Source organism: Phaethon lepturus, unplaced genomic scaffold (assembly GCF_000687285.1).
Source record: "Phaethon lepturus isolate BGI_N335 unplaced genomic scaffold, ASM68728v1 scaffold9373, whole genome shotgun sequence".
In the NCBI taxonomy this organism is placed as follows: Eukaryota; Metazoa; Chordata; class Aves; order Phaethontiformes; family Phaethontidae; genus Phaethon; species Phaethon lepturus.
This window is the reverse complement of record NW_010531234.1, coordinates 29,082-52,162: the sequence shown is the minus strand read 5'-3', so window position 1 is coordinate 52,162 and position 23,081 is coordinate 29,082.

Below are 23,081 nucleotides of genomic sequence, written 5' to 3'. Positions count from 1 at the left end.
AGAGTGATTGTAGGCAATTATGTTCATAGCATCCATTACCTTACTGACTGTTGCCCCATAAAGATCAATATGGGCTTTAAGAGAAGCAAGACTTCTGATTTGAATCAATCCTGTATGGGGTGTTTGTGTTAAGCTGTCTGCTTTCTTTTAAAGGATACCAGAAATACACTTTTCACACCTACACTTTTAGAATACATCTGTTGCATGAAGCAGTTTGTAGGGACTTTGGCTGTTGAAAGCTTTAGCCCTTGTTCCCAGCTCCATCTCAGCTAACCGCCTTTCAGGAGAAGAATTCGTAGTTTATTTAGTTGTGTTACACTTAAAGCTTGAAGCCCAGTGTACCTGGGTGTAGCCTACCTGTGGGTACTGCTCAGAAAAATTATTATGTTTGACAAACTTAGAGCAATGGGATTAACTTGATATAAACTGGACATTTTCTTCTTTTTTTTTTCCTTCCTTTTTTTTTCCTTCCTTTTTTTTGTGTGGAGGTACTTCTGAAAGTTACTGTTAGATGCTAATATTAGATGCATCTGCTGGCAGATAAGTACAACAAACAGGTACTCACAGATGGAGCTTGCAATGAACGTTAGGTGCCTGAGGAATCTGCTAGATAGATAGTTATCTGCATTGGCCACACAACAATACTTCCATAAAATAGATCCTAAATTACTACTGGCATTATAAGTATAATTTTTAAACTCAGCAGAAGAATTTTAGTTCTACATGAAGTACTCAGAAGTTATGCAATTTTAGGATTACAAAGAGAATTTGCCTCAAGCTAGACAAAGATAATAGTCACTGCCTTATTCCTCTTTATTTCATAGTTAAACTATGAAAAATGAAACAGATTAACATTGTGAATGCTTGGTATATATTTCCCTTTTGTTCTGTCTTAATTAGAAACAAAAATCTTGGATAAGTCCAATTTACTTTTAACATGAACTGAAGTAATTTCCTCCTAAAGCCCTAGTCTAGTCTTTTCATATTCCAGGAAGTTTTAATGGACTCCATCATTATTTGAGCAATTCATTCTCTAGAGAGAACTTTCAGTCACATGATGAATACAAAAATAGTGTTTGATTCCCTGACACTTTGAACTCCTAAAATCCACCCTAAGTCCTAGCCCTTCAGTGCCAGCTATATATATGTTCTGTATTATTCTGTTAGATGACAGTTTGGGCAATTTACAGGTAGAGCTGGTAGATGAAAGCAGACCTGTTACAAATTATGGTATATGTAGTGCTCTGCAGTTTCTCTTTCTGAAGAACTGCTACAAATGTATTTTTATCCCCTTGCCTTCAGATTACACAGTAATGCAATATGTTTTGCAATTTCAGTAGTGCCTTTCTACCACTGTTGCTACTAAAAATGTTAATCGAGAAAAACAAGTTTTCCTCTCCCTTCTCTGTTATTCCACTGTGTCTGCATATCAATCTTGTTCCTGGAGACACCTCAAGTCATGTGGATGTTGTTTTACAGTAATGGCTGCTTTTAAACTTTGATCTTGCCTTTCTATGATTAATCTTCTTAGTACATTGCATTATTAATTACAATAAAAGGATAGTAAGTAATTGTTACTTTGGCTTAGCATTGGAAAGTCCATAAAATTGTAGACTGAAACTAGATTATAAATAAAACTCTGGTATTTCTGTATACTTCCTCATCATAGCTCAAGCAATTTAAGTTTTACTGGTGTATCTACCACAAAAGTTTAAGAATTACAGATTAGGGGGGAAAGTAATCCTAACATTTTATTTGAATTTTTACATTTCTTCTGATATTAAATCTAAAAAATAAGACTTGACAGTTAAAATCATAGAGATGTTCATTGGATGTGATATATCAGCTAATACTAATTAAGATGATGTGCGGTTAACTTCAAACTTTCATGGAGCAAAAATAAGACACCAATTCCTCTAAATCAGGAACAAAATAGTTCTTGTAGAATCATAGGGAAATTCAGGTTGGAAGGGACCTCAAGAGGTCCTTCTCAAAACAGGGTCAAACCACAGTGTTCAGGGCTATCCAGACTAGGTTGAAAATCTCCAATAAGACGACTGCACAAACTTCTCTGGGAAACATGTTCCAGTGCTCAAGCAACAGTCAACTGTCCTCATGGAGAAAAGGTTTGTCCTTATACCCATTTGGAGCCTTTTTTGTTTCAGGATTTGATAGAAAAATGATTTTAGACTTTGGATAGATGGCAGCGTTACACATAAACTATCATATTGTTATTTATTCATACTGAGGGAATTAAGGTACTACCTCAACATAAGTAATCAAGCTGTGACAGATGTCATGAAGTTTTATTATAAAATGTGGGTTTCCAGTTCTAAACTGAATAACTTAGCAGAAACAGCAGATTCCAAAAATCTGTAAGTAGCTATAAGCATACCCTACAGTTCTACTGAGCACATCTGCCATAACAAACGTGCCAAAAATTCAGGAAATCAATGGATCTGTCAAGAACAGAGAACTGCTTTTTGAATCCTTTATTTATAACCAAATTAGGCATTTGACTATAGCCTCCTACCTGTTGGGATCTTCTTCTGTCAGTAGAAAAAGACATGCAGCAGACCTTTAATAAGCCTCTGTCTGATGAGAAGACTATATTAAGGCTGAGTGATGTACTGACAGTGTAGCCCGGTGAAAAATGCTTGAGCTGAAGTAAGTTTCTGGTTTTTGAGAGCTATCATAGAACAAAATGAGGAATTTTCATCTGAGACACAGACTTGTTATGCTATTCAATCAAACGTTTCTTTCCCATTTAACAATATGGATAGATACTGTCAAATACAGAATATTTTGCAGAACTATTGAACACGACTTCCCAAAATCATTATGCAGCCAGGCTGAAACACAAGAATGGAAACTTGAAGGCTTAGAATTTTTGCCATATTCTGAAATACAGCAGTTTGGGATATGTACAACTAAAGGACAAACTGTTGTATTTGATCTGAGTACAAATGTTACTTGCAGCAAAAATCAGCATTACTAATACGTATTTATTTTTGTCAATTAATTTAGCTTGAGAGAAACTGTGGAAACATTTGTGAAAACCTGCTCTTTTTTATTCTATAAAAGTAAGGATAAAAGGGTATGGTACAGAATTTACATTTAGAGCACCCTTCAACTATCCATAAAGAAAGGTGAAATTTGGCTGTGTTCTAGTAATTGTAAAATTTTTTATGGGAAATAAAGAAAGCATAAGAGTTCTAGCTGAAGATAAAGCAAGGACATAGTTAAATAGTAAGTCTAAATGAATAACATACAAATAAAGTAAAATGAAAGGGCAATCATCCAGATATTTCGTAAGTTTCTAATGTGAATAGGAAGTCTGGAAAATGGCCAAAGACAGGATACACGTCCATGGTCCCTGATGATTGCTTTGTTCCTTGTAAAAATTACTGTGTAAACACATTATCGACACCCTTGCAATATATTTTTATGGATTGTCTTTTTGAGGATTGCATCCAAGGCAGAAAACCTCTGTCTCATCAAGCAGCACTATTTAGATCCAGAAAAGTTTATAAAACCAAGTATTTACTATTCATGCTTTATGTAAGAGTTGGTCAAAATCATACAAGGCTAAAATAAGTTTAATTTATTTGACCTTAAGATAGAGGTTAGGTAGAGTTCCACAGTATGACCAAATTCTTTTTATTTATAGTCTAGAAGACCTCACAAGGACCAGCACTAATAGAAACCTATGGGATGGAATTTGCATAGGGACAGCCAAAAAAAATAGTGATATATATATACTTTGAGGTATTGGATGTTTTGGGTTATTGCAACAAGATGTGGAGAACTTGAGGAAGAACAGCAGGAAAACCAAACAAGTTAGGTCTAAAGCCACACAATGTCAAAAGTTCTTTCTGACATCTAAAATACTAGAGCATTTTCTTGCCATTTCTGTCCTAGCCCTAAGAGACAACTGAGAATTTAAATCAGTGAATAAAATATTACACAGGATAATTTAACTTACATTCAACTTAGCAATTTAATAGGCAGTTAGACTTCTGAATAGTGTAAAAAATGAATCTGTTTTAGTTTTCATGTAAAATGTTTTACCATTCACATGTGAAACTTGCATACTGAAAAAACCAAGGCATTAAGAAACCGTTGTTTTCACATTGAAATATTGTGAGAGACTACTACATTACCCATATTTTAGATATGACTAATGAGAATAAAATTGCCCACATTTGTCATAACAGGAGTTAAGCCTGATAGGATCAGAGCAGACAAAGAAAACTTGAGTTTGCAGAACTTGTGGGTCAGATGGGACAGGTTGGGAAGATGTGCAGGGAATGATGCCCACTGCCAGAGGTCAGGGAACATGTGGTGGCTGTGGTTTGATAATGGCTGATGGATGTGGTAGCATGCATTTTACCAGGCTGTGCAACGACTGTAAAAATGCAGGAAGGTTTGCAGTGTGCGGTTTCCTTGAGTTGTATTCACCATCCATTGTCATGTAATTCCAGAGTATCTCTGCAATCCAGTGCAAATGTTTAGTAGTTTAAGATAGTTTAAGTAATGCAATATGTTTTGGTTTTTACATATGTATATGTACATTACTTTGTAATGAGACACTGTGTGTGTTCACCAACATTTTCATTTGTTTTCTATGGCAAGATATGTGACTCTTCCAGAAGCCTGAAATCTGACCTACCTTCTAAGGTTTTCGTCGTAAATCTGCCTTTTGTGTTTGTTCAGACAGATGGATGTTTTCTAAAACCATACTAGAAAAAGTAATATTAATTACCCTGTTGCTTGTGTAACTGGTCCAACTGTGAGATGATAAGCTTTTGTGGATATACTCATACTTGTTCAATGGCTTGTCTACGTGGATAATAAAAACACCATAGACATGGCGTGCATTAAATTATACAGGCCTTTTATACTAATAGGCTCCCCATAAACATTCACAGTCTGAAAAACTTGAGAAATTTTTTTACTGGGATTGCCAGCAGGAAAGGATGTATTTTATCCCCAGCCCTTTTAGGAATTATGGAAGAGATTAATCCACTGTTCTTTAGTCTTCCAACAGGATGATGATTTCAGACCCTGGTTTCAGCTGTCAGGACCAGGGGAAATGCACTTCTACTGGGGACTATAGGGCCCTCCTGAGGGCTGGATGTTGAGTTGGGAATAGCAGTTGCCACAGATTCAACAGCAAATTTATTGAACCATTTTGCATCTGAAAAAAATTTGATGTCTCTTAGCCTTAAAAAAATAAAGAAATAAAGAATGAATAGCTGAAATCAGAGATCTGTTACAAAACACAGTAAATTTGAATAATGTCAGATTTGGTTTTACATTCAGACAAGCAACACTCAAATAAATATTTCTCAGAGCTAGGACTGTGTTGTCCCCGCCGAAGACAGCAGCATGTTTCTTCCTTCAATTTTAAGGATCTATGGCTAAGATAGTCTTCTGAAAGGAAATTTTGAATGCCCTTCAAATTATGCAGGGGCGTACTGGTTCTGGCTGGGATGGGGTTAACTTTCCCCATAACAGTACTCATAGTGCTGTGTTTTGTATTTGTATCTAGAACGGTGTTGGTAACACACCAGTGTTTCGGCTGCTGATGAGCAGTGCTTGCACAGCATCTAGGCTGTCCCTCCAAACTGTGCCCCTTCCAAAGGCCAGTAGGCTGGGGGTGGGCAAGAGTTTGGGAGGGGACATAACGAGGACAGCTGACCCAAACTGACCAAAGGGATATTCCATACCGTATGACTTCGTGCTCAGCAAAAAAAGCTGCATTTCTCTTCTGGAGCAACTGCCTCACATATTGAAGCCCTACTTCCCAGGAAGTGTCTGGACATCGCCTGTTGATGGGAAGTAGAGAATAAAATCCTTTTGTTTTCCTTTGCTTCTGTGCATGGCCTTTGCTTTTTCTTTATTAAACTGCCTTTATCTCAACCCACAAAGTTCTTCTTCACTGTCTTTTCTCCCCACCTGTCCTGCTGAGGAGGTGGAGTGATAGAGCGGCTGGGTGACCAGCCAAGGTCAACTCACCACAAGGGTTAAAGGAGGATCTGATAAGTGCAGGCTGAAAAGACAGAAAATTATGCCCTCAATGTCGTATCTTATCACCATCAGTGTATTAGAGAAAGTAAACTGAAAAGAGGACATTCTTTTCCTTCCTTGGCCCCCCAAAACTCCTTATTTCCTTTTGAGAATCATAGAAAGCAGAGCCGTATATTTTTCAAGTTACTTACTAGCCAAAACTATTTCCTAAAACATAACTTGTCCTCCCCACCCCCGAGGCAGAATCCCAGGCCAAAACACATTTTCTCTTTTAGCACCTTGGTTAGATAGGATGAATTAACTTCTCCCTAGCCCTAGATTTTCATGTGGGATTCTTTTTATCCACACCTCAATCTTTGCAGTTCTTTAGGGCTTTTACATATCTCGTGCATTTTTAAGTCCTTTAAATCACTGCTAAGAAGAAAACTCTAAACCATACCTCTACATAAACTTGGGGATTAAAAGCTGTTATAAATGATTTCTCTTTTCTGGTTTTGTATTCATATACTTTTAGTCAAAGAAAATTGCAGTGATTCTTAAAGCATACCACAAGCTTCATGTAAAAATTGACCCTTGTATTCATTCTAAGACAATTTTCACCCTCCCTAGATATCTGAGCCGTTCAGTAAGCATCCTTGAGAGGGAGGAGAGCCCTTATGTAAAACAAATCCATGACAGATCAACTGTTTGGTAAGGATTAGCATTTGTCATCTGCCTTTGAATTGTGTAAGCACCTAATTTCTCCTCTATTCAAGTGCAGCTAGACCAATTAAAGGAAATAAACCTTTCACTCAGCTTTTCAGCTTGCCATATTAATCATCTCTTAATCCCATGATAGAGGTTCTCAAATTCATATGCATAGTTCTATTTGGTTTCTCATAAATATATAAATTTAGGATTCGTCATATACTCAGGGTTGTTTGGAAAGGATCCCAAAAATATTGCCACAGAACCCCTCTGGAATTCTCATCCTCTTTGTGACCTTAGGGCTGTCAAGTTCTTAATTTTCAGAGCTGCATAATTACAGTCCTTGCTAGTTCATGTAAGAGCCGTGAAGTGTCATGTCCCGTGAAAAGCTGAACAGTGGACCAAACCTCCAAAATTCATCTTATATGTCAGTCCACATAGCAAAGCAGAACATCACAGAGACATCCAGGCTTGCACAGCACCATCTCATTCAGTTAGCGCTAGAGAGTTGCGCACGTCTCTGTGGAATTGCGTCCAAGGAAATTAGTTTGGCTGGGAAATGACATGGAATGGCCAAGGCAGAATATAACGTTAGAATGACTATGCCCTTTCCTCCTAGTGACAATGTGTTTTTAGAGTTAGCTTAGATGTCTTCATATAGCTCTGTCTTGCAGTACTTAAAGGTATCCTCTAATAAACATCTTCACAAATAATATCTTTGCTTTGTGTAACTCTTTTTCAGGTGCTAACATGTGTCATCTTGGGATATCCAACAGTTTAGCAGTAGCATCTGCAAAGGCCGGAAGGCAAATGAGATTGTGAATGTAAACATTAACACTTGTGGTGATTCAGTTGTTAGATTTCTTAAAGGTTTCATGCAAGTGGTAGCCTGTGTTGAGCTACTTTGTGCAGTAAGGCACGGATGATGGATTGGCTAAAAATATCTCTGTATTATAAAATTAAGACATCTGTGGGGTTTGCATAAGTATACAGGGAACACGCTGTAGTAAGATTTTCATGTGGAGAAAAAACTTGCAACTGTTTTCTTGATATTCTTGTGATTTTCAGTTATTCTTTTGAAAATAGTACCTTTGGTACTATTAGTACTAATAGTACCTTTGGAAAGTAAAACGCTGAATTCTCCCTGCCACTTTGAAAACATAGGAGTAGATTTTAAAGAAAATCGCACCGAAATTAGTCCTCGAGGCAAGAGTGGCAGTGTCACTTTTGGACCCTGTGTTTATGTGTTGCACAATAGCTGCATATTGGTGGTATTTTAGAGTCCACTAGCCATGTGGCAGTGAATTGCACTGCATACGAAAGTCGAAACAGATACTAAAGAACCAGTTTCACTGAGGTCAGGTACAAATCCCGTTGAAATAAATGAAACTCAATACCTGCTGTATGTATTATTTTATTGTACTCATATGTGTGTCTGGAGCAAAATGTAATAGAGAAATATCTCACCTTTAATTTATTTTGATTATCATGGAGCTTTTGGCAACATGGACTGTATATTCAGGAAACAAGAAAACCAGTGCAGCTGTCAGCATGAAAATGCTACAAAAGAAAACAGAATCTCTTCTACTTCATTGTAGTCTATACTTAAGAAGTTAAACCACATTATTGTTTTTTATTTCTGCCATGTCCCTTTTCCTCACCTCTGAATACAACTCCAGCTTTAAACCTTTACAGGATCTGCTCTGAAGATACAATTTTGTCACTAGCAGTGCTCTTTGCGCACATCCTACTAACAAAGAAATGTTTTGATTGACACAGATAACAACAGGCTTTATTCTTCTCTTCTGTAAATCCAGTAAATTCCAAGTCTGCAAGTAGTCATAAATTAAATGCACATTTTAGGTTTATATAGGGAAGCTGCTGTGTTTAGAGAATGGGATTAACCAGAGTGGTCACAGAAAACTCTGAATAACAAATCCCATGCCCTCAGCAAAGGCCTAGCTCTTTATGACAGGAAAATAGTAGTCTGCCCAAAGCAGGGCAGTATTTCTTAGAAGGTAAGGACTAATATTGCACTTTTTGGGTAAAATATCAGACACCTATAAACTGCAAATTACCCTAGTGAGCTATTCAGTAGATTCTCCCTCTAAACATTCACATTGTCCTTTGCACAGGGTGCTCAAAATTTATAAATGCAAAAAGGTAATCCAAAATGTTTTATCATAAAAAGGAAGAACACATCAGTGCAGGGTTCTACTGAATGGACCTATTTAGTGAAATAGACCTGTATTTATCTGCAAAGGCAACATTTAAAAGATGAAAATTCCTGTAAAACTGCGAATACATTAAAAGGCAACTTATGGTTTATATTACCAGGATTTTATTTTTAAGAATTAGATGTGAAATAAGATTTACAGGACCCCTAGTCTACCAAAAGAAAGTGAACTTACTGCAAAACTATGTAACAGATTTCAGGAGCACAGACGATCACACTGATTCAAGAACAACTTTTGGAGGATATTAGATTAAAACCAATATTTAACATCCTGTCTCTGCAAGTAGAGGATACAAGATCTGGATGTGAAAGGGAGAAAAGCTTTGCTTGTTTTGTAAACTCTTCCATGTTGAATCAAGTTAATTCAATGCTTCCAGTGACATGTATCTCATACCCTTAGGCTACTGAATCATCACAGAGACCTCTCGGATCTCACTACAAGAAGTGATGGTGCAACAAAAGCAGATCACAAAAGCGTTTGTGTATTTTCCATAATAGGTACTTAGTGTGCCTTGAACATGGCATACAGGCATGACTGCTTGTTGCAGCACCAAGACGAACGTTCAGAGCAGATGTGTACATACTTAAAGGCCCATTCTTCCTCTTTTGTCCTTTTTAAAGGATATGTGACAAGTTCTGTTAAATGAATTTGGAATGCCTTATGGTATTTAAGAAGTCTTTGATTATCACTCTGTCCTGGTTTCAGCTGGAATAGAGTTAATTTTCTTCATGGAAGTTAGTATGTGGCTGTGTTTTGGATTTGGGATGAAAATAGTGTTGTTAACATGCTGATGTTTTGAGTTGTGCTGAGCACTCAAGGACAGTCCAGCTTCTCGTGCTGGCCTGCCAGCAAGAAGGCTGGGGGTGCTCGGGGAGCTGGGAGGGGACACAGCCAGGACAGCTGGCCCAGGCTGGCCAAAGGCATATTCCATACCATGTGATGTCATGCTTGGTATATAAAGCTGGGGGAAGAGGAAGGAAGGTGTGGGGCATGTTCAGAGTGATGGCATCTGTAGTAATGTCCCAAGAAACCATTACACGTGGTGCAGCCCTGCTTCCCTGGAGATGGCTGAACACCTGCCTGCCCATGGAGAGTGGTGAATGAATTTCTTGTTTTGCTTTGCTTGCGTGTGTGGCTTTTGCTTTAGCTATTAAACTGTCTTTATCTCAAACCATGAATTTCCTCACTTTTACTCTTCCCATTCTCTCCCCATCCCACCACGGGGGAATGAGCGAGTGGCTGCGTGGTGCTTGGTTCCTGGCTGGGGTTAAACCATGACACACTCCTTCACTTCTTGTGGTAAACAAATTTTAATTTTTTGAATTATAATGATATCAACAAAACTAGATTATATTATCTTCTTGAGCAGATGTCCCTAATTGATTAGTTATGGTTAGTTGTCAGCTGGGATATTCTGGACAGAAATTCTTTATAACACATCCAAAATAATTTTTGTACTGCTAGACCCAGTTTAAATGACTGTTCCTAGTTTTGAACGCGCCCACTTCACCTGCTGGTCATGTAGAAAATTTGTACACAAAAGCACAGATAGATTAATTTGAATTGTTGAACCTAATTATAACTAAGTTATTCAATTAATTAAAAGGAATCATTCTATCGTCAATTTCAGAAGTAATGGTAAAATGTTAAATGGTAAATAGGCAATATGCTAATTAAATATATCTTATTCCTAGGAAGAACTTTTTTAATTTTTATTTTTTCCCTGCCTAAAATTGTTTATCTGTCAGGATATGATCATAGTCTTTCTGGGACAGAAGTGGACAACAATATATCTTGGTGACAATGGTGGATAACCACCTGTGCTAGTGATATCAAGCTAGAGAAAGGATTTTTTTCAACAGGAAGAAAATTAATTAAAAAAAAGAAATGTTTCAGTGCTAGGTTAACAGGATCACAGACAAATCCCACTTGAAAGATGTGTAAAATTGCATAGTGCGGAGCTGTAGGGAAGCCAAGTGAAGGTGGTATTAATCTGAGTTTGTTTTCAGTTTTTCAAATATATGAACCTGCTCAAAAGATGTAAGATTGGGTTATTCCTATCATATATATTCTACATTTCTTAACAATTAGAAAAACTCTTCTGCTTCCAGCTTCTTAAAGGGTTTGACGCTGGTTCCTTGTTCCACAGTTAGCTTCACCGCACTTCTGGCAACCTGACATTGTCAAGTGCAAACAGATGTTCCATGGCGGTGGGATACAGTTCAAAACTGCTTGGAAACATCAGCACAAGGTTCTGCCCAACCCAATTAACTGTGATAAGAAGAAATCAGTATTTTATTAAAGTCACATGTTTTTCATTAGTATATCAAGACTTTGTCTTTGAAAGAATAAATTGATTGTCATCACAAGTGCACAAGGCATAGTAAAGAACTTTATGAGAATTTAATCCATAAAATTTCACTGCCTGGAATGGTAAATGCTGTGGGCCAGATATGCAGCCACAGCTAAATACTCTTTGTGTTAAGTGTACTTTTCTGTCTTTAGCTTCAGAGCCCCCACTTAAGACAAAACCCATCCAGAGCGTAACGTGAGGATGTTCCCAGCTACAATTAGATCATAAATGAACCTCTAAATAAGTTGCTGTCATTTCGTTCTATTTACTTTTTTTTTTCCTAATAACTGAGAAATAAAACAACTCTAAGTGCGTATGAAAAGGACATTTTGATTGCATTAACATAATTGTTTTCCTTTTTTGGTATATTTTAGCTATAAGTAACTAAGATATTTGATGTTGATGGGACTGCTTGTATGCAGCTCTACTTTGGGATATAAGTCTTGGCAGGCTCTGCCCCTTACTGTCTTAGATAATAGCACTCATAAATAACAGAAATAATAGGCTAGAAGGAAATAGCTCTCTTGTAACAATTCTGATTGTCACCAGCCTTTTCAGCAATATTTGCTGTTCCCTCCACTACATATTATAACACATCAAGTTTAGGTGGTCTTCTCTCAGCCACGCACCATCAGCCTGCTCAAATCCTCAAATCCTGTCAAATGCTGACCCTTCTCCAAACTTCTGGAACTAGACTAACAAAGTTATTACTGCTATTACTTTCACAGCATATGGCTGAGGAACACTAGTGACAGATCAGCACTGACTGTTTAAATGCTGTATAAATACAGAAAAAAAGATTGGCAACTTCTTAAGGCAGTGCCTATAAACACTGGAGTAGAGATGTGAGATCAACATTGACAAATGAGTGGTGATGTAGGCATCAATGCAAAGGAGAGTTTTAAAGAGAAATTTAAAGAGGAACGAGAAAGCAGTTTTGTGTGTATTTACAGAGATACCAAGCTGGCCTTACTGTGCTGAATGAAGATAAGAATTATCTTCTAAGATTAGAGACAAGATATGAGGAAGGGTATAGGCAATCATGGTCTTGACATAAGCTGTAATATTGTTATATAAATAGCTCCCTTTCATGAGAAAAAGAGGAAGGAGCAGGTAGAAGGATACAAACAAAGATGTGAAAAGAACAGAGAAACAGACTAAGGAAATTATCTTTGAATCAGCATTTTGCTTCTTTCCTATTGAGCAATACAGGACAGTGTTTGTCATGGAGAAAGAACAGGCCATTGAGATGATTAAAAATGGCATTCTTCACCCAAGTATATCCTCTGGGTGTATGTCCCTGAATTCCTTGAGGTCATTTGCTAAATTCCTACTAACATCTCCAGAAATACTCTGCCTGATACTCCTTTTCAAAAAAAGAGTCCCTCTAGGACAGTGTTAACTTAATCACACTTCTTCTAGACCTCCTCCTAAGGAAACCATCTGATCACAGGATTAACCCTACAAAGGCATATGAATGCAAAAGAAAATTGAGTGAGTTTTAGAAGATTTTAAATATAACTTCTTACTTCAGGCAGCATATACAAGTATTTCTATCTCTTTCTTGGTAGATATAAAAATATAGGAAAGCTAACAAACACATTCATACCTCAGTTTTCTAAAAAATACTGAACATGCTTTAGTCAGGCTACCCTGAAAACAGAATTTCATACCCAATATAAGACTTCTTAAGTAGAAACGTCTATTTCTACCAACAAGCTTTAACAACAGGATCTTTGTAGCAGTATTCTTAGCTACCCAATCCCTTTTAAGATATGCAATACATTTTGTATACTCGCATTTTATTTTGTATATCAAATATTTTACTTTGTCATCAAATATTAGAGAGGCATCTCCTCAGATTAGTCACTAATTTCACTTTTTCCATAACTCAGTCAGTTAGCCTGCCTGTCTTCCTAACAAGACTTCATGTTTTTGGTGGGAGAAATCAATGTTTTTTGGGTTTTATTTTGCTCTATGGGGAAGACTGCCTAAGAAAAGAGGATGTCATGTGGGGCACCTTCCGCGAACCATTTTCTGAACCATATTTTTTCAGAATTAATGTTAAGACTATTACATCTCTTAGATATAGTAAAAGTGAAATCATCCACCCACTAAAAGTATCAAAATTCACAATAGCCTGTATCTCACTGGGTAATTTTCCAGCCAGTGACAAGATCTTACAGTTTGAAGCAGTATTTTGCCTTTCCTCTAGAGATATTCTGGGTTCGACTTAAAATAATCCATTGAATTTACTCAAATTGTAGGCAGGTTTTTAAAATGCTGAGACTGGGAAAAAGAAGCTTCAGTTTCCATTTGACTGGTGCTTCTGAAAAGCCACCTTCCCATAGTCACTGAAGAAGAAAGGACAGTTACTTTTCCATACCTAGCTCAATGGATTGAGATGCATCCTCTAATTTACTTCCAGCTCTACTTTGGAAAAGGACTAAGAGAAAACTCAGCATCACCCATGATTTTTACTGCAGGATAGGAGTGGCTTATGTCATAAATACAGTAATGGTAGGCATTACCATTAAAAAACCCTTATCATACACATCAGCTCATCTGGAGTGGTTTGTATTGAGATATACTACCTCTTGATGACAGAACCAGTATTGATGATTGCTTTAAACAATAAATCTCACATTTAGCCAGATCAGTTCTGTTTTCTATATTGGAACAAACTAGTTTTGTTTACAAGAGAATTTACATTATATTTTCTTAATGGTAGAAAGTCCACTCTTTAATCTGATCAACATGTGTCTGGATTTCCCCCAGACTTCGTTTACATCCTTCTAAATACTTGTAGCCTCTTCTGGCATCAATGGAGTTGCAGACTGTGAAATATCTTTAATATATTTTCTATTAATTTTCTATTTGCTTTTTCCATTTTTTGAAAGGGGAATGTTTGTGGCACAACTTATGTGGACCTACTGCAACAAGAGTATGCATATGACAAGTATATGAGCAAAGGCATTCTATTATCAGATGTCACCACAGGGATATTGCAAGAGATATCCATTAGTCCGATCCAGATAATCCTCATTCCTTAAGGCATTTCAAAAGGACAAAATCTAACAATCAGATGATTTACATTTGGTATTAGAACCTGTTGCAGAGAAAGATTAAATGCTAGAAATTCCATTTGTTAATTTTGTCTTTCCACTCTTTTCTTGTCGATCTTTTATCCTATACTGTGTTCTACTTCTACTGTTTCTAACTTGTCAGAAATAAGTATGGAGGTAAAAATTATCTCTGAAGACACTTATGCAACATCAACTTGAACACAGTGAACTCTTTTAAAGATGTTAGATGTTCTAATGCCTAGTTCTTAAGCAATTACTATGATGAGACTCTGCATTAATAAGACTCATTTGACAGTTCAATTAAAAAAAAATTATTTCTTTGTTATATAATCCCCATTTCATCAGAGCTTGAATGCTGACAGAAATTTAACCCTATGAAGTATTATGAAGACTGAATATGGAAAAGAATTACTGGTAAATACTAAATTTTGGTAAGGATAATAATTTGGTTGAAATCCATGTGCAAATTTCAGTTATCATGTCTTTTCTTGTATATTGTTACAAAATTGAAAATCTTCTTTCCACATTATTACACACAACCTTAAAGCAAAAAAGAGAAATGCCCAGAAGACAGTAGTTTAACTCACAGCTTCATTTAGCACTGTTAGCTGCCACAGTGCCAAATTTAAGTACTTTATCCCCGATACTTGTTTTCCCTAATATTGCTTTTCAGCTGGAAACAATAGCTAGATTGCTTTAAAAATCACTTAATCAGCATTTACTCAATGTTTGTTTCATATAGACTCTGTCATTTCAACTTTTGGCTAAATTGAACAGAATGAATTTGTGGTTTTGTAGAATTCAGGATAAAACCAGCCCAATTTAACAAAATTCTAAGGCTTTGAGACTGCTTGAATACTAGATCTTGGTATAATGAATCAAGTTTTATTGTTCTAAGTTCTACGTAAGTTCTTCTAAACAAATAATAGCTTTAATGTCTGTATTAAGAAAAAGATAGGAATTACATGTTCTTAAAGTATACACAAGAGAAAAAGACGACAAAAGTAGTCAGGATGTGCACCCACTGCCACATGGCAGCAGCGGACCTGGTGGCAAAAGACATGGAAAAAGTTGAAGTACACAATGTCTTCTTTGCCTCAGTCTTCACTGGTTAGACTTATCTACACCAATCCCAAGTCTCTGAGACTCATAGGACAATCTGGAGCAAGGAAGACATACCCTTTGTAGAGGAAGTTCAGTCAGGTTAGAGTACACATAACAAACTGGACGTACACAAGTCTGTGGCACCTGATGGGGTGTACCCATAAGTGCTGAGGGAGCTGGATGATGTCATTGCAATGTTGTTCTTGATAATTTTAGATCACTTCTATCTTTAGAAAGGGCAAGAAGGAGGATTCAGGGAACCACAGGCTGGTCAGCCTCACCTCACTACCTACCTAGGAAGGTAATGGGCATAAATCCTCCTAGAAACCATTTCCAAACACGAAGGACAGAGAGGTAATGGGGACTAGCTGTCATACAATTATGAAGGGGAAATCATACCAGTCTGACAGACTTCTGTGATGAGATGACTGGCTTGGTGGATGAGGGGAGGGCAGTGGATGTTGTTTAGTTCAACTTTAGCAAGGCTTTTGACACTATCTCCATTAACATCCTTATAGAAAAACTGATAAAACACAGGCTAGGAAAATGGTCAGTGAGGTCGGCTAAAAACTGACTGAACTGCTGGGGTCATAGGATTGTTATCAGCAGCACAAAGTCCAGTTGGAAGACAGTCACTAGTGGTGTACTGCAGAGATCAGTACTGGGACAAATTGTGTTTAACACCTTCATTCATGACCTGGATGATGGAATAGCAGATGGCACAAAACTGGGAGCAGTGGCTAATACACCAGCTGGTTGTGCTGCCATCCAGAGGGATGGGTCAACAGGTACCCCATGCAGTTCAACAAGGGCAAGTGCAAAGTCCTGCACCTTGGGAGGAATAACCCCAGACACCAGTACAAACTGGGACTGATGAGCTAGAAGGCAGCTCTACGGACCAGGAATTTGGTGTCCTTGTGGACAAGAAGCACACCATGAGGCAGCAATGTGCCCTTGCGGGAAAGAATGCCAAAAAGCCTCCTCGGCTGCATTAGGACAAGTGTTGCCAGAAGCTCAAGGGAGGTGGTCCTTCCCCTCTCCTTAGCACCAGTAAGGCCACACCTGCAGAGCTGGATCTGGTGCTGGGTTCCCCAGCACAAGATGTGTACTTACTAGAGTGAGATCAGTGCAGGACCGTGAAGATGACTAAGGGATTGGAGCATCTGACATATGAGGAAAGGCTGAGATTGCTGGGGGTGTTCTGCCTGGGGAAGAGGAAGCTCAGGGGGATCTTATCCATGTGTCTAAATATGAGAGGAGGGAATGAAGAAGAGGGAGCCACTGACTTCTCTCAGTGGTGCCATTGACAGGACATGAGGCGATGGGCACTGATTAAAATACATGAAATTCCATCTGAGGACAGGAAAAAAAAGTATTTACTGTGCAGGGGGTCAAATGCTGGACCAGGTGTCCCAGGAAGTTTATGGAGTCTCCATCCCTGCACATACTTAAAGCTAGACTGGACACGGTCCTGGACAACGTGCTCTAGGTGACCCTGCTTGAGCAGGGGGATTGGGCTAGATGATGTCCAGGGGTCCTTTCCAACCTCAACCATTCTGTGATTCCATGATTCTGTGATTCTCTGATTTGCCAATTCTATATGTCAAAACCATGTTAATCTTTGAGTTATTTTCAACAGTGTTTAAAATTCTTTGAAAAATGTCTTCTGGCATTATGACTGGTGTGGGAGGAAGTTTAAAACAAGAAAAATGTCCTGGCAGCAGCCTTCATTCGTTTGTTTATACTAGCTAGTACTTTGTTTATTTTCTCCCTTTCTCTATGATTTCTAGCTTGGGAGAAAAAAAAAAATTGTAATCCAGTGTATTTAGATTGCAAGAGTTTACTAAGATTTCGTCTGACGCTGGTATGCCTACAGGAATATTGGGAAAAGTGGTTAAAATGTACCTATTAGGACTACATGAATAGGTTTTAAACACTAAAGATATAGACATATCTTTATCTAAAGTTGCTTATGATTTCTTGCTTTGCAGGAAGGATTTGTTCAATCTGTGCAGGAAATATTTTGGATAGGCACAATATTTATTCATATCATGTAATGGCATGATCTCTGCATGCATGGTGAATTCAAGTACAGAGAATTAAAAAATGAAGTCTATTCATATTTATATTTATATATATCTGTGTATGCATGTGTATGCTTCATAACAAAAAATGAGAAACTGAATATCATCTCTATTTTAGTCCCTATAAACACTTACAAATATTTAAGGTTACATTTTGCAGCATAACAGGAAGTTGCATCTAGGCCAATGACGAAGAGAGTTTCATCTTTTCATTTAAAAGAAGCAGTGAGAAAGTTGGAATATGACTCTTTTCAGATGAGAAGAAATAAAAATAACATACGGGGGAAAATATGGTGATAGCAGTACTTGAAAAGTTAGTTTATGGTTTGAACAATCTACAAATACCTGCATGATACCAATAAGATGATAACTCATTACTGCTTGAACCGTATCAAATTACTATAAAAACAAATAGCATGATTAGTGATTTTTGCTGTTTGGTGCACATGAACGACAAAAAAATTTAAATAATCTTGTAATCAATTACAACAAACCTAAGTAATACCACTGCCAAATAATCAAAGTAGGTTTCTACAGGAGAGCAAAAAGGTCCTATCCATAACATACATTAAAATGGCAACTTCTTCAAAGGAGCAATAGCATATGTGCTCTACCAATAACTCTAGTGTACTAATACGATTCTAAGTTTCTCACTCGGTAGAATACCATGGAACAGGAGAGTCTAGGCTGTTACCAGAGAAAAGATGCAAAACCATTCAGGAGTGGGAGACATTTTTGGATGTTTTAATTAAGTTTATTTATGTAGCTAAAATGTGACAACATGAATCATTGGTTTGTAAGACACCCTCGTGTCCCAACCGAAGTCCCAACTGCTTCCAAAGTTGATCCACTTTGGGTAGAGATTTTCCAATGGGTCTTTCTTTCTATTATCATCTGTTTTCATACATTTTTCTAAGAACATGCAAATTATAGAGAAGATACTCAACTATATAGATTTCAGCAAAAAACTTCTTTATAGTTCACTGAATTAAAAGCTAAAAGGAAAACATCCATAATCTAACTTGAATGTCATATGCAGTTACAGTTTATTTAGTTATCCCCTTTTTGATGCAGTAATTTGTGTTTCACTAAGCCATGCCAGTGTACAGTAAAACTGATTTTTCAGAAAGTCATGGAATGTTGGTTTTTGAAGACACCTCTTGGATGAGTTTTACTGAAGCTGCTGAAAACATGTGTCTTGTGTCTCATTTGTATTTCTGACTTGCGCTTTCAACCACTGGCTTTTCTTATGTCTTCATTAAAATAAAAAACACTTTAATAATTGTTATTTTTCCTCTCTCTAAAGGTATTTGTACACAGTAATCTCTAAATCTTCTTTTGAAAAAATGGACAGACTGAGCTTTTTATTACCCTTCCCATCATGCTTTTTTTCCAGTACTTGGATTGTTTTTATGTCTCCATCTTCCCTAAAAGAGATGTTTTAACAACTCTTTAAAAAGTACAGACTAAAGTTAGAAAGATTATCTCATTGCCTCAATAAGGGTACGTACAGATGTAAAATACACTTTATTTATGCTATGGTGGAGTGCATAGATCACAGAATCGTAGAATGGTTTGGGTTGGAAGGGACCTTAAATATCATCTAGTTCCAACACCCCTGCCATGGGCAGGGACACCTTCCACTAGACCAGGTTGCTCAAAGCCCCATCCGACCTGCCATCCATCCATACCCACTTCCATGCGGCATCCACAACTTCTTTGGGCAACCTGTTCCAGTGCTTCACCACCCTCGTAGTGAAGAATTTCTTCCTTATATCTAACCTACATCTACCCTCTTTCAGCTTAAAACCACTACCCCTCGTCCTGTCACTACATGCCTTTGTAAAAAGTCCCTCACCAGTTTTCTTCTAGGCCCCCTTCAGGTACTGGAAGGCTGCTATAAGATCTCCTCAGAGCCTGCTCTTCTCCAGGCTGAATGACCCCAGCTCTCTCAGCCTGTCCTCATAGGAGAGGTGTTCCATCCCTCTGATCATCTTTGTGACCCTCCTCTGGACCCACTCCAACAGGTCCATGTCTTTCCTGTGCTGAGGGTTCCAGAGCTGGACGCAGTACTCCAGGTGGGGTCTCACGAGAGTAGAGTGGAGGGGCAGAATCACCTCCCTCGACCTGCTGATCACACTTCTTTTGATGCAGCCCAGGATATGGTTGGCTTTCTGGATTGCAAGCGCACATTGCTGGGTCATGTTGAGCTTCTCATCCACAAGTAACCCCAAGTCCTTCTCAGCACGGCTTCTCTCAATCTCGGTTCTCTGCCCAGCCTGTACGTGTCCTTGAGATTGCCCCGACCCATGTGCAGGATCCTTCACTTGGTCTTGTTGAACCTCATGAGGTTTGCACAGGCCTATCTCTCAAGCCTGTCAAGGTCCCACTTAATGACATCCGTTCCCTCCAGCATGTCAACTGCACCACACAGCTTGGTGTTGTTGACAAATCCCACTGTCCATGTTGCCAACAAAGATGTTAAACAACACCAGTCCCAGTAGTGACCCCTGAGGAACACCACTCGTCACTGGTCTCCACTTGGACATCAAGCTGTTGACTGTAACTGTTTGAATGCCACCATCTGGCCAATTCCATATCCACCGGGTGGTCCATCCATCATGATAAAGCCATATTTTCCATGAAAGTGTACTCACAGACTTTCAGGAATTAGAGGACAGAATATAATTATTACCCCAAATCTGCTCTGGTATATCCCATTTCATTACTGATACCACATGAACTCTGGGTTTGTCTACTACCAAACTATCTCTAAAGAAGTCACAACTTGTTTAATTTTCCTTCAGGACAGTTTAATCTGCAAGTTCTCTAACCCTTGGGAAATTAACCTTTTTGAAGAACTAAGTATATACATTACTTGTTGAGATGCTTCTGTTTTGCTGTATGGAAGGCAATAAATTTGTGATGACTTTTTTCTTTCAGCACAAGCTGCAGTTCAAGAATTAGTCATTAACCATCGCAAGGAGTTCATAACAGTGTGAAGGATGTAACAGTGTCTTTCAGAGATCAGCAGCAAGAATCAGTCAAAGCCAGTGTGCCATACAGAAAGATTTGACAGAATAATCACTTCTGTTACATGGGCTCCACCTGCTTTCTGAAATGTAATCATAATAAACCTAGAAATCCAGCATAAATAACCTAAATGCTGTACAGTATGAAAAATGACAATTGGAGAAAGAAGTGAGGACCAGAAAAGATAACTCTTGGGACTGAGACGAGAGGTGTAACAGCAGAGTCCTTACAGAGCTAAAGGTCACAGGGAATGCTGTAGAACCCTGAGGCTTTGATGTCTGGATGGAATTGGCTGGGGAAAGGCAACGCTCAAATGAAAGAGATTTTCTTGACTGCCAACAGACCTGAAACCACCAATGAAAAAAAAATCTTGAAAATGAGATTCACATTTGCAGGAAGCTATGTTTCCAAGAGGGAACAGATAGTATTGAGACTAGCAGGTGCGTGGGTCACTTCGAAAAGCTCTGATTAATCTTAAGCTTGTAGTTGGAAAAGTAACTGTGATACTTTGGTTGATTTTTTTTACAAAAGATGCAACAGTTATTTGAATCAATTTTTCCAGGCAACAGAAAAGATTACTGTATATGTAACTTTTTCTAAGTCTAAACCTGGCACAGGTGTATCAACTGGCAAGAACTCACCCACCACCCCATCCCCCCATCCCCAAACATTGCTCCTTATGAAATGCAAGCAAAGCTGTTTATGTAGCATCCCAACCCATTCCATAGAAATATGGCTGAGTGTTCCACCTAACGGGATACTTCTTTCTCCCCAGTGATGAAACTGCTGGCTCCTCTCCAGTGCTTTCTGCTTTTTTACATTTCATCTGGAGGAGAGAGTAGGGGGAACTCCAGAAAAAAATTGTTGATTTTTTCTTTCAAGTTGACCTTTATACTTGGAAAATTTCATATATTGTTTAGTCTAATGCATGTCATCATTAATGGACACAAGCGAAAAGATTTCGTAATGATGCCTAATTTAGCCTTCCCCTCTTTATTCCAGAGAAACACCACCTAATGTAGAGTCACAGACAATAAATGGATAGCCAATTCTTCTCCCTGCAATTCTTTGTTCCATTGCTTAAGAGATTATTTGCTTGGCAGTTCATTGGTTTAGAGACATTTATGACTGTAGTTTATCTGTGGGAACTAAGGGACTGACTCAGCAGCACTTCAACTCCAATGTTGTTTTGTGGCTGTCTGACTCCTAAGTTGTACCTGGAGGTTTTCGAACGTCCTTTTAGTGCAAAAAGAGCACCAAAACATGTTTCAAATCTTTGACGATTCCTCCCTTTCCTTCCCTCTTTACTTCTTGTTTAGGAGAACTTACTGTCTTGTGGTCTTAATCACGTCTAGGCATCTGCAAGAATTCAGATGATGAATCCTCATGCTTTATTTTTGGATTTGGTCCCCACATATGGTATGAAAAAATTCTAAATTTGGCAAAACTTTGATGCAGAATTATCTAGCCCTTTTCCTTAAACAAGGACAGAAAAATATGTAACCAGTGTCTTAAGTTTGGTTTTACCATAACACAATATGAAACCATCACAAGGTAGTTGTTTACAAAGGAAAACTTCAAACCTCCTGGGCAAAGGAAACTGAAACTAAAAGTTTGAAACAAACCAGTACCCTGCCAGTTGTGCCCTTGCAAGGACACATCCTTTTCTTCAGCCTTGCTGTCCATTCCAGCAACTTTCAGTAGCTTCCTGGGTTGCCACAAACTCCACACAGTTCCTTCTGGGTCTCCTGCTTTCTTTTGCTTCTGAGTCTTAACTTTGTATCTACTTCTTGCTTCAGAAAGGCCCCTTGCTGGTTTCAGTAGCAAAACTCCTGCTTATCTCAATGCTTCATACTCCCACTCTGCTCTCTGTCCTTGGCTGCTTGCCCTATGCTTCTGTCCAAGGGCTTCTCTGCACCTGGATATGCCCAGCTGGTCTCAGGGAAGAAGAGACTCCTCTTCCCTCTTTCCTCTTCCCTCTTCCCTCTTCCCCCTTCTTCTAGAGAGGTGGCACGAAAAGCATGGCAGCCTCTCTCTGTGTTGCCCACAATCAAAACACACAATTTGCATTTACATGGTACAGGGTTGCATCAGCTGTCACGTACAGGCTGAAAGGTCATTATGGCTGGATCAGGTTTCAGTCACCCTGAAAAGAAGAATGGAGAAAACAGAAAGTAGATTCTAACTGATGTTGTTAAGCTTAATGTAAAATAGTAGCACAGACATAAAGGGACACAGCCAAAAAGTCCAAGGTGCAAAATGAACAAGAGACGTAAGGGTTAATATTGACTCAGAGAAGAAACTTTGTTTCTGAGGCAGGACAGAGAGCTATTTATCTTGATTTGACCATGTGCTTCATCCTCTCTTTTTTTTCACTTAAAAAGTCAACTTAGTCAGCCAATTGGTACAGCTGCAGCAGAGAAAATAGTGTTTACACTGCTTCAGTAAGGGAAGAATGGATTAT